The following is a 5,341-nucleotide window of genomic DNA, read 5'->3' on the forward strand; positions in this document are numbered from 1 at the left end:
TATCACGACTTCCCTAATGACGGGTTTTTCAAAATGGGATTTTTGCGTTTTTATGAAAGGTAATTAAACGACTGTAGTCTTATTTTCCGAGCTGTTCTCGATAGAGATTGTGATATTGCGTCATGACTAATGTCAATTAACTTTAAAAGTTAGCTTCATATATTGTTTAATATTTAACTGTTGTCCTCAAAAAATTATCGTTCTATTGCAGTGTTTCAAATACCATTCATTGGGGTTTTTTCGGGGTTTTATTTGATAAGCTGAACTTACTAATTGAGATTGTGAAATCGCGATCATCATTGCCTTGCAATGTATGTTATATCACGAATACATAGATATCCCCTACTTGGAATGTCTAAGCGGTCATAAACCCCATCTGATTGAAGGGCTCTAAACTTTGTTAAACTGCCAGCTCCGCCTACCTAGCATTTCATTGGTTATTCTGTTCACATGTATAGAAAAACCCTTGCCTTGAGTTTCAGTCTGCTAGAACTTATTCGTCATACAAAATGATTAGTCTGTAGCTCCTCCCACAAAATCCGTATAGATACAATGAGAAAATTACTACACAATAATTCCTAGTAGCTGCAGTTGATAAGTATAAAAAGATAATTTTTTTAACAATGCTTGAATTATTTTTATTATTTCATTGAAATATTACAAAATAATTTATTTATTCTTTTTCTTCTTTGCTCTCCTTGCTCTTATCGCCCTTCTTGGCCTTCATCTTTTCCTTGGCATCCTTCATGCATTTCTACAAAAAATTAAAATAATTAAACTTAATTTTAATTCGAAATATGTAATTAACGTGTCGTTCAGTCCTACCATCGCTTCTTCGCTCTTCATCTCCTTGCAAGCCTTCATTTTAAAATTAATCATAGTTAATTATAATTTTACTTATTTGATAAAGTTTTAAATATTTTATATTAATTACCTCTTCAAACTTAGTATTGTCTGCGTTCTATTAAATAAGTTGGGAATTAAAGTTTACAGTTAAAATTAAATATTTATGTGAAATTGAATATTAAGAAAAATTAACTTACAAACATATCGCAACCTTTTTTCTTGCTCTCTTCGCATGTCTAAAATTGCAAAATACGTAATTAATTTTGCGGGATCGAACTTGGAACCCTCTCTATGGGCTTCACCTAGACACAGCCGACTCGATCACGTTTTTGGCTGCGCGTGATCGAGTTGGCTGTGACCAAGGAGATAATAGACGATTGCATTATTGGCTTGCGGGGAAACCAATTAACACACAGGCGAGAAGCCACCCCCCTTAGGTAACGCCAGATTTGAGGCTAGCCGATTCGAGCTGCCCCTAGCGGTGCTACTTGGCGCGAGAAAAATAACCCAAGGAGGCTCCTCTGCTGGAATTAATGGAATTTTTTCCATTTTTCAATTCTTAACTCTTTCTTCATACCTTTTTGCAGGCGTCATCCATTTCTTCCATCATTTTGGCGAACCTTTTACCTTTGCCCTTGCCCTTGTCTTCACTTTTCTCTTCCCCACACATCTTTTTCAGCATCTTTTCGGAACATTTCCTGCCTTTGCCTTTGCCACCGCCAGCTTGAACGGCGACGATTACAACCATCAAAGCGACAATTACCAAAGCAGTCTTCATGACTCAGCGTTATAGAAGAGTTAATGTAATAACTAGCGGACTCGAATGCGTTAATATACCCCTCTTTCCTCATTAGATTTTGGCATATGAACAAACACGACTGATTTTGTACCATCTATAGTCTTGTAACGAAATACTTAAGTCTATAATGGTTGAAACAGACATGTTTTAAAATTACAAAAAACATATTAAATAAAACGGGTTAATGACGTGTTTGCGTTTTAATATCGCAATCGAGGTTTTCCCCAGTTTGTTTTAATTTTACACGTCATCAGTAAGGGATAATTTGAAAAGTTAGGCAAGAAGAAAAATCGGGGTCTTTTGGATTGTGAATATTGACATAGTGCCTAGAATATCTGGACACCTAATTAACCCAACTTGACATGTCAGGGATTTTGGGATTTTTAAAATGGGTGTCAGGGGTATCAGGGATAGTCAATGAATATTAAAATTGTCATAAAGGTCATTGAATTTGGTCAGGGATAGATTTAATTTTAGAAGAAGGAATGGAGAACGGTTAGTATTTACTTCAGTTGCTCCGACTCATTAGAGCCCCTCCTTCCAACACGTAACGAAAAGTTTAAATTATCTTATTGGCTCACTTAAACCACGTGGAAGGGGGTCCGGGACTTTTACTCTGTTCTCCATTCCTACTTCTAAAATTAAATCTATCCCTGATTTCATATTGAAAATTTCATTAACTCCAATTTCAGAAGAGAAGCAAACACCACAGGGTCGGACGAGGTCACCTCCTTGGGTTATTCACCTGGCGCCAAGAAGCGCCACTGATAGAGGCAACTGCGCCTATCGACTACACTCCCGTTCCGCGTGTAGTGAACTCTGAAGTGTAAAATGCGCCCAGTCAGACCTGTTATTCATTCCTGCTTCTTTTAAATAAATAAATTCCTGATACCACCAAAAAGTTTATTTTTTTTTTGTTTCAAGTTTTGAAATAGTAAACTATTTTTTTTAGGTATCCTTTGCAGATTTATGTTAAAAAAAATGCATCCAAAGGTGTCTTGTAAAATAGGTCTAGTGGCTTGTAAGTGGCCTATTGACACTTGGCGGCGCTTGAGTTTTCGTGAAATTGCTTCATTACGTGGTCCAACAAAAGTAAGAAAATTTTCGTCTAGCACAGTCGTTTTTTTGTTAAAATCAATTTTATTCAATAATTAGTAACAATAGAAATTGAGGTATTAATTAAACTCTAATTACTACCAAATATTCAGGAATAGTTTTAACGGTAATTAATTCGTGATTAAGTTTATTATTTTAAAATGCAGACGTTTATAACAAGTAAGGTGTAAAACATCCAATTCTAAATCATCATATTTACAACAAATTGTAAGTATATGTTCTTAAATATTCTTAAGTGTTAAGATTAAATTTTACGTGAAATATTCTTCAAATGATCATTTAATTACAAACTATTTACAATCGAAATTACAAAGTAATTAGCGTATTTTAAATGTTGTAATTAATTCGAGTTTGATTAACGACGTGCTGTTTCAGTTTTATTGCCAGCAGCGCCTTGTTCTTCTTTACTCTCTCCTGATTTGTCTTTCAATTCATCCCAACATTTCTAGGGAAGGGGGGGTAGGTTAAATAATTAAAATTAATTTTAATTAGGTAATTAGTTTTGAGTGCATTATTTATTTATTTAATTGTACCTTCACAGCGTCGTTATTCATAGCTTTGCAAGCCTAATAATGGAAAAAACAAAGTTATTATTTTAAGTAATTAAAACGGTTAGAAAGTAATTAAGAAAAGTATATAGTTACCTCATCCACTTTCGTACTGTCTGCTTTCTAAAAATAAAAAAAAATGATTATTTAAATTATTAATTATTAATTTTTCTGGTTATATTAATGTTCGTTTTAAAATAAATTCTAAATGGTCTTACGTAAATACCGCAAGCTTCGGTTCTAGCGCTGGTTATGGCCTGAAATTAAAATTATTTTGGCAATTAGTATTTATTAAAATAGACCCTTCATGTTTTAATTAAGTAACACAAAGTAGGGAATTTACTAGGGAAAGATAGAATTATGGTCGCGTAAACATCTCTTTTATCGACCTCATTGTCTATTTACTTTTTATTATCTCTATTTGCTTTTGATACAAGTAAATTCATACCGTTTTGCATTCCTCGCTCATTTTTGCCATTGGTCCCTTTCCTTTTCCAGTATCTTGAGTCGCAATTGAAGGACAACCCTTTTCGAGTTTATTTTTATTGCATCCTCTGCCCTTAAATCCTCCATTCTTGCCCTTGCCCTTACCCTTGCCGGCTTGCACGGCAACAAGGACAACCATCACGGCGAGAATTGTTAAAGCGATCTTCATTGTTCTGTTACAAGGAAAAAAATGTGAACTAAATATCAGTCAGATGTCTAATTTATATGATTTTTTTTGTATTTATTCTAAATTAGAATGCGTAGATAGTCACTAGCTTTCAAGGTAAATTTCTACTTCTTTGATCAAACATTTAATTAGGTTGTAGGACCAGGTTTTTATCCCAAATATCTTAATTGTATATAGTCTTATTCGTACTGAACCTTTGAAATAGTTTTTCAATATGTTATATAATAAGTTCAAAATGGTAACTTGTCAAAGTGAAAATTTTGGTCAAAAAGAGTTAATATTTCGTCAGGAGGTTCGGTTACTTATCTGAATTAAAAACCATACAGCTAACTTAGTCTGTAGAAAAATATATACTTAATTTCACCATACGGACGTGAATGGTTAAATTTCTTTCCGCCATTTTTCAAGATGGCCGTGGATTCGTCCCTTCAAATGTTGCAGTCTTCTAAAGTAAAGCAGTTTGGGCTGGGCATTGATTATCAGTCGGTCACTCAGAACTTTAATGTATGAAGGTTAATCCAAAGTTTCTAAATAGTTACAGTGTGAACAGGGCTCATTTTAAACGGTATTCCCCAATAATTAAGATCTTTAACGGCCAATTCTGTTTTGTAATTTACTCAGCTTTACGGATGACGTCCGTAAAATGTTTCCATATTCAGGTTGGGTTTTCTCTATATTTGTCAACTGATCTAAGGTTATACAGGGTGTTTCTGAAAGATATGTCAGAAATTTAGAGGGGGGGGGGTGTTCTATGGGACATTAATTTCGAGTCAAAATATTGTTTTCCCAAAGAACAAGGTCTCCCATAATTTCTGACAGACGTATCTATCTAAAGCAATAAGTCATCCGTTATATGAAGTATTTTATGCCTTAACAGATAAAATAATTTTTACCAATTTAATTTAATTAAAATTTTTAATTATAAATTACAACAATAATTTGTCGACAATTAATGCTAATTATTCTTCGTTTTCACCACCTCCTCCTCCTTTGTTTTTACCTTTGCCTCTTGGACATTTCTATTCACAAAAACAATTTTAATTATTATTTTAATTAAAACAGAAAGTAACAAAAAAAAATTATATTTACCTCTTTTATATTTTGATAACCCTGAAAATATTTTAAATAAATTGTTAAATTTTTTTGCAAACTTTAATCATTTTTTGAAAAAATTAAAATCTTTTACCTCTTTCTTTTTAGCACAGGCCTATTAAAATGAATTAAAAATATTAATTCTCGTGAACCACTACGGTTCTTTTTATGCACAATAAACAAGCTATTCATTCATAATTAATTCAGATAGCATTTATTGCTAATGACATGATTATCCTTAAAAATAATTAAAAACTCACATCGTCG

General features: G+C 33.0%; 1 long non-coding RNA gene across 1 annotated transcript; it reads right to left on the reverse strand.

The window, feature by feature from the left end:
• Nucleotides 1-3,054: 3,054 nt before the first annotated feature.
• Nucleotides 3,055-3,567, reverse strand: LOC149679833 (uncharacterized). Its single transcript, XR_016365942.1, has 4 exons — nt 3,528-3,567; nt 3,406-3,432; nt 3,295-3,327; nt 3,055-3,206 (listed from the first exon to the last, which is right to left on the reverse strand). It is a non-coding gene; the product is annotated as an uncharacterized LOC149679833 (long non-coding RNA).
• Between the last annotated feature and the right edge of the window lie 1,774 nt (nt 3,568-5,341).

This window comes from Phalangium opilio, unplaced genomic scaffold (assembly GCF_054372755.1).
Source record: "Phalangium opilio isolate 3A_F unplaced genomic scaffold, DU_Popi_V2 ptg000041l_1, whole genome shotgun sequence".
NCBI classification, from domain to species: domain Eukaryota; kingdom Metazoa; phylum Arthropoda; class Arachnida; order Opiliones; family Phalangiidae; genus Phalangium; species Phalangium opilio.